Source organism: Gobio gobio (genome assembly GCF_949357685.1).
Source record: "Gobio gobio genome assembly, chromosome: 6".
In the NCBI taxonomy this organism is placed as follows: Eukaryota; Metazoa; Chordata; class Actinopteri; order Cypriniformes; family Gobionidae; genus Gobio; species Gobio gobio.
Window position 1 is genome coordinate 6,742,804 of NC_137102.1, and position 15,174 is coordinate 6,757,977.

Below are 15,174 nucleotides of genomic sequence, written 5' to 3' on the forward strand. Positions count from 1 at the left end.
GTGTCTCTCCTATTGATTTTGTCCTATCAATGTGGCTCTCCTGAAAAAAATAGCGAAGACCACTGGGTTATATTGTTATGCTTCCTGTCAGGTTGTTTTTGAACACAACAATGCATCCTGTGTGAACACAACCTAAGAAAGGTGGCTAATCCAAGTATGGTGGACCCTAAATCATTACCCTAAGTCCAATTACATAGAGCTTCCATAAGACCAACTATTTTTCTAGTCGTTACTTTCTAGGACGCTTACAGTTTTCTAATTCAAACTCAATAAGGAAACCCCTAGGCTTTCGCTAGGTGTCAGAAGGGTTAATTCCTTATAAAGAGTGTGATGATAATTCTCAGAATTGCTCATACGCTGAGGTTTAGATGTGTGAGGAGAGCACGGAAACGCTGGGTATTTTTGAAGAACTAGCCGTTCATTTATTCTGCCTCACACTTTCACTCTTTGTTTCTTGACTCTGCCGAAGGACCTGGGTTTCTTGTAATTGAACACTCAACACTTTTTATAACAAGATGTCAATTTTTTCTCCAAGGTGACAAAAATAGTGTAGGTTCATGACAGCACTACTGTGTAGGGTGATTGATTTACCTCAGACTCAAGCTCAGGAAAAAGAACAGGCTCCATTCTGAAGATGAAGATGGCTCTTTGTGGGTCTACATTCTCAATATTTTTCTCTCATTCTACAAAGAAGAACAAAAAAACAGGATTTATTGTCATAAGCAGATTTCATTTAGTTCTTCTAACAGGGTTCTGCTCATGTAACTTTAGAAAAATTAAGAAATAAAGTTGAGTTGTCATTCCATCATTTCTCCACTGTTTTATGAGCTTCAAGCTGAAAATAGTCTCTGAACTCATTGATCTCACAGAGCGAGCGGATGTTGCACAGTGATCTCAGAGAGGAAATACAACCTGTCAACTACTAGCATAGTTTCTAATCTGCCATTTAAAGACCCACAACAGTTTCAGTTCATTTTCTTCTCTTCATCGTAATTTTAATACCTGGTCATTTCTACATTCCTAGTGCCAAGAAACCTGCTGCAGTTCTCTCAAGAGTCAAGCTTTTGTAGTATGATTGAACAAATAATAATTCAAAACTACACAATATTTTGTTTGGTCTTGTCACAATACTCTTAGTGGGTTTTTACTAATCTACACTTTTTGTAAATCTGCTTTGTGATCAGGTTTACATTATCAGGGTCTGCTTTCAATCGAAAAAAGAAAAAATGCTATACAAGGAACTTAATGGTTAATGTTGATGGCCTGTACTAGAAGTTACATTTACCTTGATAACCTCATCCATTAAAGAAGCACATGATAAACAAAGAAAAGCCACTACCGTTCATACTTTTATGGTGGAAAGATAAGAGTATTCTGGAAATAATAACAACATGCAGCAATAATAACAAGATGAATCACAATATACCTGAAAAGAAACAAATGACATAAGTTCATTTTGGGTAAAAAGAGAGGAGGATACTGAAAAATGTAAGAAAAATTAAATATTCAATACAAAGTATCCAGTCACCATGTAACAGGATGATTAACCCAAACCACAGTTTATATGCTATGCATCATGACCATAAAGACCATGTCAAATTACATTTGGATTGACAGTTTACATCCAAGGTGTGACTGGCAATCATTGTTAAATATTACACTATTTGACTGTTAGTTTCAAAGCTGTTTGTGTACATATTACATTTCCTCTTGTCCATTTATAGGCTACACAGCATCACAATACAGACAGCGGAAGAGCAAGTGACGCAGAGTCTAATGTGATTAATCGTATATTCTGAGTGCACGGCTTAAGCCAAAAAGTCAAGGGCAGGTAAACAAAAACAAGCAACACATCACCGTAATAATCCAACAAACCTTGCCACCTTTTCAAGAAAATTCCACCAAAATATAAATTTCAGCCTTGTGTGATCTGTGCATCAAAATCATCAAATGAAATATGAAATCGCAGCAGTTGTTTCCCAGCAAGAGCAGAGGAGATGCGATGGTAACATTGGATGCTGCCTCAGCTTTAAAGAGTTTTGGTGTTATAAGCATGTACAGTGTGCAGTGTCTCAAATGAACTTGCACGCATTCGCATACACACAAAACATACAGGTAGCTGACTAGTGGGGCAGGCAAAAATAAACACTAAATCCTGTGAGAACAAGGAATCAGAGCCAGACTAGAATACTAGCAACCTTCTGGGAACCAGACACACACAGCCAACTATGCCTGGCAAGGCCAACTCGCCTGAATCCTGCCAAAGAGGCCTGGCTCATGCCAGCACCAAAGCAGCTCTCACTTCGAGCGAGAATTGAATATGGGGCAGGCAAGGGTGTCAGCCGAGCAGGAAAGATCACAAGCACGTAGAAGACGCCCACTGCAGCCTCACCTCAGAGAGTGAAGAGAGCCCTAGAGAGGAGCAGATGAGTCAGTATGAGAGAGCTGCTATTCACTGCCGCTCGCTGGGCTTTTTCATGTGGGATCAGACGAGAAATGACCTCTAATGAAATCAGAGTGGATTCCCCACCTCTGAAGGTAAACAATGAATGTACATAAGGTTAACGGAACATGTTCTAAAATGTAAAATTCACCACTATGCTGCACTCACTTACTGGTAAGGATTAGGCTTGCTGCGATAGTCGGTGTTACCGGTGTTCAGCCGCAACACCGGTTACATCACTTGCCCACCGCGGCACCGCCCCCACCGTTGTTTAGATTTTTATAGTAATAATTTAGTTAAGTAAGAGAACAGACACTACAAATAAAAACTGAACGTGTCTGCTTAAAGGGTTAGTTCACCCAAAAATGAAAATTCTGTCATTAATGACTTACCCTCATGTCGTTCGACACCCGTCAGACCTCCGTTCATCTTCAGAACACAAATGAAGATATTTTAGTTGAAATCTGATGCCTCTGAAAGGCCTCCATTGGCACAATGGCACTTTACACTCTCATGACCCTTAAAAGGTACTAAAGACGTCGTTACAAAGTCCATCTCACTACAGTGGTTCTAAAATAACTTTATGAATCGGCGATAAAAGTTTTTGTGCGCAAAAAACCCCCAAATAACGGCTTACAAAGTGATGACGATTTCAAAACACGGCATCATGAAGCTTCGAAGCGTTATGAATCAGTGAGTCGATTCAGCAGTTTGAATCGCCAAATTTCAGCAGTTTGGCGGTTTGACACGCGATCAGAATCATGATTCGACTCACTGATTCATAACGCTTCGAAGCTTCATGATGCGGTGTTTTGAAATCGTCATCACTATATAAGTCGTTATTTAGGGTTTTTTTGCGCACAAAAACTATTCTCGCCGATTCATAAAGTTATTGTAGAACCACTGTAGTGAGATGGACTTTGTAACGACGTCTTTAGTGCCTTTTAAGGGTCTTGAGAGTGAACCGTGCCATTGAGCCAATGGAGGCCTTTCAGAGCCATCAGATTTCAACTAAAATATCTTCATTTGTGTTCCGAAGATGAACGGAGGTCTGACGGGTGTCGAACGACATGAGGGTAAGTAATTAATGACAGAATTTTCATTTTTGGGTGAACTAACCCTTTAATACAGCGTGAGCCGAACGAGAGTCGCAGCACAGACCAGCAGCAGGAGTCAGATTTCATTCATCACGAGAGCAAAGAGCTGACCGGAAAGATGATCGAAATGTAAACACAACTATTTAAACGCACCTATTAGGGGTGTGATGGTTAGTATATAACCGTGAGACCGACGGTTATAGATAAACACCGTCATTAGAACTCTATAACCGCCAAAATCGTGTTATTAAAATATTTTTTACAAACATAAAAAAAATATATATAATTTTTTAGATAGGTTCCCTCAGCTGACGAGGGAAACTGAGGCGGAGTTAGTGGTGCTTCGGAGGCTGCTACTGCTGGAGATGATTCGGGAGAGGTCTGTGCACCACCCCCTACCAACAAGAGAAATCTTGGAGATCTCCTTAATAAACGGAGGTCTGAAATCTCTGCCCCTTTACCGATCAGAGCGCGCGCTGACACGGAGTTAACCCGCTATTTTCAAGAACAACCGCTAATCCACTAGCATGGTGGAGAGACAATGAAACACACTATCCGCTCGTAGCACAAATACACATGTATTTACGTGCCAATTTTGCTAAAAGCACAGCATCAGAGCGAGTTTTTAGCACTGCGGGTAACATAGCTACCCCTGTCAGATCGTCACTAAAACCGAGTAAAGTGAACATGTTGGTGTTCCTGTCACAGAACTTGGAAGTCGAAAAAGATTAGGAATTTAAAATGTCATTGCACTTTTTTTGTTTCCTGTATTTAGTTAGTTTAATTAAGGTATTATCACAACAGTCGTTGTTCGACTTTTTTCTTTGATAAAGCTATGTAGATTTTATCATTTGTAATTTAGGCCTAGGCTACTCATTCATTTTTATGCAGCTCTTATAGAATTTAAGTAGCCTACTTGTTTTAAAGGATTAGTTTACTGTGTGTGATTTATTTAAAACAAAGCATGTTCATTGCAAAGGTTTTTTTTTTTGTTAAGGATTTGTTTACTGTATGTATATAAATAAACTTATAGCAAGTAGCTAATCAGTGTCTGCTCGTTTATTCAAACTAAGTTGTCCTATAACAGACGAACATTATCACATCATCACCCCCCCCCCACCCCCACCCCCACACACATTTGACTCACATCATAACCGTTCTGAAACCGGCACACCCCTAGCACCTATTTAAGTGAGTTTGTCATTGTACTGTTTTGTTGTTGTAATGTGGCTAATGAACTCAGCATTCAAGAAACCCGCCCCTGAATTAGCGCCAATTCTAAACCGAAAGTAAAATGCGCACGGCCGCACCATCATTCATTCACGGTGCGTGTCCACTGCCGCGTTCTCAGTTCATCCCTGTAGAAGCTCAGCTTCCATAGGAAGTCATTGAAAACACTCGCTTTGCTCTGCTCTGTTATGAATGCCCAAGTGGCCGTGTGCATTTTACTTTCGGTTTAGAATTAGCGATTTACAAGCCACCGTCTGTAATACCAGTATTACCGGTGTTGTCACGTCGATTAACTGGTGGGAAAATTTCCTCACTGTCACATCCCTAGTAAGGATGCATAAGCTGATACTTCATTCAAATAAAATAAAGATCCTAATAAAGATAGAAAGACAGACAGACGGATAGAGGGAAAAAAGTCCAATAATGCCAATTATACTATGGGGGTGTTGAATGCTTGAATCTGATTGGCTGACGAGGATTCTTAGGTGTGCAATTATTTTCAGGGAAACGCACGGCAAAAGTAGTTCAGGCTAGAGCCCTGCATTTCTGCCCGAGCCCGACGGGCCCCGACTTTTTTACGCCCCTAGGGCCGGGCTTCGGGACAATCTTCACGTCATACCTCAAACGCGGGCCGGGCTTCGGGCCTTTTTTAGGCTTCTCCTTCATTTTATATTTTAGATATTAATTAATTAAAAGAAACAATGAGATGTGGAAACAACATGAGACCATGATACCACGGCTGTGCAACACGGATCGCCGCAAATGAGTAAAGCAAGCCAACACGCAAACTGCCGCAAGTGAAACTGAAAGTAGCCCAAGTCTCAGATGCTCAAAAACATCTGAAACAATGAGATGTGCTGCACTGGTGGAAACAACGTGAGACCATGATACCGCAGCAATGATACCACCACAAGACTGACTCGCACAGTGTTTAGAGTACGCAGCTAAGCAACTCGCATCGCCGCAAATGAGTAAAGCAAGCCAACACGCAAACTGCCGTAAGTGAAACCAGTGTTTCCCACAGATTAGAAACCAATTTGTGGTGGTGGGCGGGGGCAGGCGAGTGGGCGGGGATTTGGGGTTGGTGATTGACACAAATATCGATTTCGATCTTGATTCAGTATCAATTAATATGTATATAGCCTACTGTACATATAAGGAAAAATAAGTTTGCCTTTTTAGCTCTATTTTTAATTATATTTGCTCACATTCATTAATATTCACTTGTGTGTGCTTGTATAAGTATCATAAAAAATATTAGGAACCAAGTTATTAACGTTTTAAAATTTCACATTTAAAGAAATCTAGTGTTTGATCATGTCTAAATGTATTCAAATGCAAAACCTAAAAATAAGTAAGCAGTTTTGATCTGCAATACTTTTTTGAGCAACTAGACTAGATACATGTATATTTATTAAAGAGCCATACAGACAACTATAGTGGGTAAACCATGGCATTACAAATAAAATTACTTATTTTCCAGACACATAATGACTCTAATTTGCATTGGATTTCTATATTTTAACCTTATTACTACACTAATTGTAATATAAATAAGAACAAATATTAGAAGTATTTATTTTTATTTAATTCATTAAATGGTCATTAATGGACCATAATTATTGCACAAATAATAGGCCTATTTAGTACCAAAAGATCTCCTCAAAATATTCAATCAATATTATTAAACTAAAATATAGAACATTTATTTAATTGAAAAATAGTTAAAATGTGTGGTCACATTTGACCACCAATGAGTGTGAGGAATACCTGAGGGCTAAATACAATAAAAACATTAACATTAATGTTAACAATGTTGCATCTCCATCACTCTCCATAATAAAATGATACTGAAAATGTGGTTGACGTAATAATCAATGTACACTATGCTGTACTGTTTACCAAAACTTGCAAATACCTGAATAGTGAAACTCGTCTATCCATTCAAATGTATTGACCCAGCGCTAGAAGTATAGAGAGCTCCGTGAACCACTCTGGGAGATGAGAGCATGTCGCCTCTGGCTTTAACTGTTATGCCACATTAGCGCCAAACGCTATATATTGTTTGAATTTCGTATTATTAAAACGTTTAAAAAATGTAAAATCTTAGACTTTGACAAAAGCAGGTTTGGCAATTTGAGAGCGAGAGACGCGCGTGAGTGACAGAGAGACGGAGGGAGAGCAGGGAAAGAAAGTGCAGCTGAACGAATACGCTGCGTGTTTTAAACAGGGAAAAAAAGAATAACGACACGCAATATGTGGCGGCCGGTGTTGATTCTGTGGCGCACCGCCACAAATTATTCTATGTGTGGGAAACACTGGAAACTGAAAGTAGACCAAGTCTCAGATGCTCAAAAACACAATCATCTTCATTAAAACTAAGGAGACTAAATGCTCTTACCGTGTTTAGGTCGCTCGTTCTCATATTGCGGTCTTTGATGTTGAAGTGAGCTGATGAATAAATGCAGCTCATATCTGCTGCTTTCGTTGACGTGAACGCCGTTAAATGTGCATGTAGCGCGGGAATTGAAGATCGGATTTATATTCATTTTGAGGCAAGGTTTAAGGTAAGACAACCTGCATGTTTTTTTGTTTTTATTTGTTTAGATTGTGTAGCCCGTTTCGTTTGGGAGCAGCATCAGCCTCAGCTAGTCAAAAATGCCTTTTTACTGTGGTGGTGGTAGTAGGCTAAACGTTTAAACTAACATTGTGATGCTTGAAGAGTTTTATATCTATGGATTTTATTATAAGCAAGACAAGTCAAGTGTTGATTTGAGAGGGTAAATTGATCAAACATGTGGTTAACTCACTGTCGGTCACTTTAAAAAACAAAAACTTTTATTTAACAAACAAAAAAAATGCTTCATTTTTCTAAATTAACTTAATAAAGAAACAAAACTAAATATAACTACTTTGATATTAAAAACAAAACAACTATTTTAATGGCTGCAACAATCTGTAATGGGAGGGAGGATAAAAAAAAAGGAAAAAAAACACGGGTTTTTGATTTTGATAATCTAATCTATCGGACACGGGCTGGGCTAGGGCCTCAGCGTTTAGGGCCAGGGCCGGGCTAGGGCCGAGATTTGAGACCCATGCAGAGCTCTAGTTCAAGCAGGTCTTGACCGCATTACAGTCCAATATAACTTCACCAAATGATTTCAGTTATTTCAAATGTCTTTACAGCATACAACAGCAAAATAACCAAAATCCACAGCGACACTGACCAACCAAAGAAATATAGTAAACAATAGGATAAAAATTACAAATACAAATTTCCATGCTTTTCCCACAAAATTAAGTTTAATTATGTGAAATAATGCTTTGTGACCGCATTACCACCTCAGGTGTGCATTATTTTACAAATAATTCAACGACCCTTACATAACTGATATTGTAAAATAAAAAAGGGCATGAGATGTCAATGTTCAAATGTTAGATTAATATCACAACTAAATTTATATAAAATAAAAAGTACCAGCAACATTATATCTGTAGCACAAACAGCTTTACCAATAATGAAAAGACAGTCATTATATTTTTAAAACAGCATTACTTCACTCTCTGTAAAAGTGCAGCCGCAATGAGAAAAAGCAAAACAGTACAACCATAAAGTTTTACTGGTGTTATTAAAAAGGATTCTGCAGTTCACTTATTAAGTGCTCAGGTTTCTTAATAAAAGAGCTGAAGCTAAACGGCACTGTGGGTTTGGAAACTATACCAGGGGAACCAGATTTTACTATCAACATTCAGCCATGTTTGATCAAATCGCATCTCACACAAACGCGGAAAACCATCAGCCAACACACAGGTTGATCTTATCGAATGACGGGAGATTGTCAGCAGGTTTGTTTTGCATTAAAACAAATGTAATCATCTCTTCATGGATGGCAAAACCATTATTTATGGTTGTGTCATCCATGCAAATGCATAGTGGTTTTCACCATTTACATGACAACACACGTTATCTAATATCTAATCAGAATGATTCACTGACAGAACGCATGGTACAATAAAACCTAAGTCAATGGTATTCGGTTTTATTACTGTGTGCATCCTGTCTTGTTGAACTTTGAACCCAGTCATTCTTTTCTGACTAGAGCATTTTGTAAGAGCATGACCGACACAATAGGGCATTACTCTGATGGGGATCCAATCGCTTTAGTACAATCCCTCCAGAGAAAGACAGGTGACCTATGGGTAAAACCCCCCGTTCATACAGGCTCTAAAAAAGTTTCATGGTCATTACATTCAGGCAAAGCCACAGAAGTGGCTGGGTATGAGTTACTAGGACAGCAGGAGGAGCATTTTTAGAGCCCTCATGCACTGAGACTCCTTGTTTGTGCCACAATGGGCCTGGTTGGTTCCCATCACATCCATAATGCCTCCATGGTGAAAGTGTGGCGCGTTATGTTAAATTGTGTGCGAGCGAGTGGGCGAGCGTAATCTCAACACTGCTGGTTAAAGACACATATTGACAATTGTGCTTCTATGTTGGCTATCAGGGTGTGTTTACAAACCTCCTGTCCTGTCCATGTTGTGTCGGATTTCTGCCGGCATCCTTTGAGGACGGTGCAATCCATCAGTACAGGGCATGTTCAGCCCATTATCAGTGCACTGATAAGATAATCGAACACGTCACTCTCTACACAAAATGTTACTTTCTGCATTTCAAACAAATACACAGGACGGAGTCAAAGAACTGGTACAGGTCTCTACGAGCTTACAAAAACAACGCACAGAGGGCATGACAGGATTTTGTTTCTAATTGAATACAATTTATTTTTAGGGATGCCAAATATACTGTGTTTGTTAACATAACGCTTACATGCCAATTACAACCCCAAATCAGAAAAAGTTGGGACAGAATGGAAAACGCAAATAAATAAAAAAAGTGATAATAAATAAAGAATAAAGAAGTGATTTCTAAATTTACTTTGACTTGTATTTCATTGCAGACAATATGAACAAAAAATATTTCATGTTTTGTCTGGTTTAAAATATGCATCCTTTCCTGTCATTCAGACCTGCAACACATTTCAAAAAAAGTTGGGACAGTAAAGCATTTACCACTTTGTAATGTTGCCATTCCTTTTCACAACACTTAAAAGACGTTTAGGGACTGAAGACACCGAGTGATGAAGTGTTTCAGGTGTAATTTTGTCCCATTCTTCCTGCAAACAAGTCTTAAGGTGGGCAACAGTACGGGGTCTTCGTTGTCCACACATTCTCTATTGGAGACAGGTCGGGACTGCAGGCAGGCCAGTCAAGTACCCGAACCCTCTTCCTCCACAGCCAGGACTTTGTAATGTGTGCAGAATGTGCTTTTGCATTGTCATGTTGAAATATGCATGGACGTCCCTGGAAAAGATGTCTTCTTGAAGGCAGCATATTATGCTCCAAAATCTCTATGTACTTTTCAGCATTAATGGTGCCTTCACAGAAGTGCAAGTTACCTTTGCCAAGGGCACTGACACAACCCCATACCATGACAGACCCTGGCTTTTGGACTTGTTGCTGGTAACAGTCTGGATGATCCTTTTCTTCTTTGGTCCGGAGCACACGGCGTCCATTCCTCCCAAAAAACACCTGAAATACTGATTCATCTGACCACAGTACACGTTTCCACTGTATGATGGTCCATCCCAGATGCCTCGAGCCCAGAGAAGTCGACGGCGCTTCTGGACACTGTTAACATAGGGCTTCCTTTTGGCACAGAACAGTTTTAACTGGCATTTGTGGATGTAACTACGTATTGTGGTACTTGACAAAGGTTTGCCAAAGTAGTCCTGAGCCCATGTGGTGATATCGCTTATAGATGAATGACGATTCTTGATGCAGTGCCGCCTGAGGGATCGGAGATCACGGTTGTTCAGCTTAGGCTTGCGCCCTTGTCCTTTACGCACTGAAATTCCTCCAGATTCCTTGAATCTTTTAATTATGTTATGCACTGTTGAATGTGAATTTAAATTTGAATTACTAGCCCTAAATTGCTCCAGTCCCAACTTTTTTTGAAATGTGTTGCAGGTCTGAATGACAGGAAAGGATGCATGTTTACAAATGACATGAAGTTGACCAGACAAAACATGAAATATTTTTTGTTCATATTGTCTGCAATGAAATACAAGTCAAAGTAAATTTAGAAATCACTTCTTTTCTTTTTTTTTTTGCGTTTTCCATACTGTCCCAACTTTTTCTGATTTGGGGTTGTATATTTTAAATGTATCAGTATCAGCTGATATTGAATATTTAATTGTGCTTGCATATTTCCACTATTTTTACATTTAGTTCACACTTGTAGTTCGGTTCTTTTGGTCTGGATGAAAAAACTAAAAATATAGTCCTGGTCCACTTAGCGTTCACACTGGCATTTTTAACAGCGAACCTAAAGTTACCGAACCAAACGCATAGGGATACGGTCACAACCTGATTGGTCGGCTTTTATGACGTAGATTTCGCGACGGAGCTGCTTACCGAACATTCAAAACAATGTTGTGTGCTGGCCGTCATTTTATGCGTGTACATATGGTTTTATTTTAACCAGCTGAGAACTCCCGAAGAGCTCAAACAGCCGCAGGATTTCCTCCGTTGTGCAGAAACGAAGATCTGCACCGATATTTCCGCGTCGTCAAATCAGCTGACTTGAAGCGTTGCATCTTGTGACATTGCGTCCTGTTTTTGGTTCTTTTACATATCTTTGGTCCGTGTTGCGTTCATATATCAATCGAACCGCACCAGAGTTCGTTTGGAAGCGGACCGAGACCCATCTTTTTAGAGGCCTCGGTCCGCTTGTCCGCACCAGGGTTCAGATGGCACATATGTTCAAATGAACCGCACTAACCGAGCAATCGCACCAGGGTTCGTTTTAATCGAACCAAACATGACAAGTGTGAACGCACCCTTAGATTACCTTTAGAAAAACTAATTTCTGTTTAATTCCAGATTTAAATTAGACTTAGTTTACTCCACTAAGCATCTCATGTTCACCAAAGCTGCATTTATTTAATCAAAAACACATTGAAAAAAATATTGTGAAATATTATTTTAGAATTGTTTAAAAGTCCCATGGCATGGCATTTTTCTATGATTTTATAATGTTTCCTGAGGTGTACTTATATTGTTAGTATGATTTTTACATTAAAAAATGTCATAATTTAGAAATAAAAGGCATTTTTTCTATACTGTTATTACCCGTCTGGCTTGAATGCTCGGTTTCAAGGGGCGTGTCTGCTGTGAGACTTCAGTGAAAACGCCCACTGTTGTGATTGGCTGACATCTTTGCATTTGAAATGAGTGTTAGATTATGTTGCAGAGGGGGCGTGGTTTAACGAGGCACTGCAGGAGAGAGAGACTGACTGGACACTCGTGAACCACGGAGAGCTGGAGGAGGTTTTATTGTACCGAGTTGTTGAGAGCGCTGTGCTGTTAGCGCAAGCTTATTTGTAGCTGCGAGTTCTGAATAAACAGTCCCAGTTACGTCGACTCTGTCTTCCACCTTATTCTACGAACTTTGTAACACATGTAATGTACCATTACAGCCGTCGAGATGAACAAATCGTCAAAGTGTGGATTATAATATGCTAATTTGGTGCTCAAGAAACATTAATGATTATTATTAATGTTGAAAACAGTTGTGCTCCTTAATATTTTTGTGGAAACCATGATACTTTTTTAAAGGATTATTCGATGGATAGAACGTTTGAACGGCACTTATTTCAAAATCAATGTAAAAGACTTTACTGTGAATTTTGATCAATTTAATGCAGACCTCCTTCTTCAAAAAAAAGGAAAGAAAAGAAAAAGACATACAAACCTTACTGACCCCAAACTTTTGAACAGTATGCGTGTCATTCACCGGACTGTCTGCTCAAACAAACGTCAACAAGCATCCAAAAACAAGGCCATGTGGCCACATACTGTACTCGAGATAAAGGGAAACATACTAACATTTTCCCAAGCCTGCTCACTGAGTTTGGGATAAGATTAGCAAAGTGAAAGACCAAACCAACCAATGAGCACTCAAAATAATACTGATAATCTTGAATTATTCTGATGACAGAATGTCTGTTTGTATAAATGCATCCTGCGAAAAACAAACAGATGAGGGCTGAAATATTTGTGAGAGTTTGCTGTCAGTCTGCACTGATCTTGAGGAATTTGTTGCAGCGCTGCCGAGAGTCAAACATCTCTTTCATCCTTTAACAGGGGTCAAATCAACATGATGTTCAGGCCTGCAGGCAACAAACAGAGCCCGGAGAAAATAGTAAAGCCTTTTACAACTACAACTAACTGCCAACAAGACCTTCTACAAGACTCTTTCAAGAGCCTGAGGCGTCAAAAGTAAAGACACCCTGCTAAACATGAAAATGCTCATGTGACAAACAGTTTATTCTGAGCAAATAGAACATAGTACAGAGGACGTATTGTTCCTATAACGCGCACACACAGATGATTTGGCCCGGCAGTTATTCTTCAGTTAAATGTCAGTCAGTCTTCAGGCGATTGCTGTCAACAATACCGCCACACAGGTCAGGTGACTGCGGCTACACGTGACGCATGTGAAGCTGGCATCGACCCACCAGCTGTTGAATAACAGCATGAAATCGGAGAATGTCACACTCATCCTCACAAAGCCATGAAAATCCTGTCTTCCCGGATTCACTTCTAAGGGTATGTGTTGTTTTCTAGTTAGGGGTCATTGACAAATAGGTCAGCTGTTTCATCTGGCCCAGGGGGGCAATTGGGGATTGGAGAGAGGGATCCGATTTAAATAATGATTCACAGCATTTGTGTTTACAAGAATTGCTGTCCTTTTGATTACCAATGTAAATGCCTCCCTATGGGATCTGAAACATTGTAATTGCTCCATTTGTGAGCTTGTTTAAAAGGTAATTACCCTGTGATGCTAAGATCTATGAATCCTGCTCCTGCATAATTCATCATGGTGAGGGATGGAAACAGACCGTAATTTAAACTGCTTTCCTTGTCAAGACTTGCAAAACATGTGCTGCGGATTTTTTCAATAAACATTGTCATGCTGGCAGTTTGCAGAGGCAAGCCATTGCAATTCTGTGATCTCATAACATCTGTACGAGCAGTGTTTACGAAACACTTTGACATCAACATTGGCGATAAGCACATTAAACCGCTATATTCAAATGACTCGGATGAATCAATGGTTTACTGTTCAGATACTGTCTGCAAAAAGAAGGGAATATATTGGCTTTTTAATGGCCGATATCATAGAAAGCAGGGTGTCTGAGGGCCAAACATAAAGCCTATATATATATAATACATCATTTATATTTACTTTATATTTAATATTTAATAAATTAGAAATATGAAAGAAAACAAATCTTTAAAATAAACATGCTTATACTTTAGATGGCAACTTCTTGATTCTGCAATCATATTACATTACATTATATTTTTCACAAATTAAGTAATTGTTAACAAAATCTGGTACGTTTGTGCACACTGGTAATCGTATTTGTTTCAAATACAGACAAGTTAGAAATAATTTTACATACAGCACTGTGTAAATTACACTAATATGACTGAATATAGTTGTCTGGCTATCACCAGACCCAGCTCAATTTAAGATTGAACATTGGTCTGGGGAGTCTGTGGTGTATTTTCTACTGCACAAGAGGCGTGATAAACGGGCATAGTTCAAATGACTCTGTACGCAATTGGAGAGTCCTTCACCCAATCAGACCACAAGAGGCGTGATCAATGAGCAACGATCCATTGCTTCTCTATCCGTCATCGTGTTAAACCCACCAATAGCACGCCAGGTGGATAAACCAACTTAAGGATAAGTCTGTGATTGGTTCCCGCAAAAGTGTAACAGAAGCAGTAGAAACGAATGTACAGGTTTCCAGACTGAGTTGCAGGGCGAAATCAAATCGCCGGCAGATCAGGCTGGGTTTACCCAGTCTATGAATATAGCGCAGCATATTTTAAAATCAAGGATTTCTAGTTTGAAGCTATCCTGTCCGCATTCACTTCACATGGAGCGACCGTCACACGGCTGGATCTCACCGCTGGATTCCATTCAATCTCAAAGGATTGTGAAATTAAATGTTTATTGGATATTCAGCGATTTGTTTTAATGATATAGATGAGTATTAGCTGAATGTTAACAGTAAATGAGAAAGTATTATAGCCTGCTGTTTGCCTTTTTGTTGCTAATAATATAAAAGCAATCACTACTTTTTTGCAAACCGTTTACTATTTGTTTATCAGGTCTATATAATATTGTTTTAAATATGACTGTTTAACAGACGGCGTAAACTAATGAAGACAGAAGAATGCGAGCGCTGTGAGATCAGGCGCTGCTCTTCTCAGGCACTGGTGTTTTGAGCGCCACCCGTCAAAATAAAAGTCTGGCACGCTGGGAAA

At 39.3% G+C, this 15,174-nt stretch overlaps 1 long non-coding RNA gene across 1 annotated transcript in view; it reads right to left on the minus strand.

The window, feature by feature from the left end:
* Positions 1–15,174, minus strand: part of LOC307128069 — a 96,336-nt gene that overhangs the window by 21,504 nt on the left and 59,658 nt on the right. The window contains exon 2 of the long non-coding RNA XR_013816733.1: positions 592–683. This is a non-coding gene — a long non-coding RNA (uncharacterized lncRNA). The remainder of the gene's footprint in view (positions 1–591; positions 684–15,174) is intronic.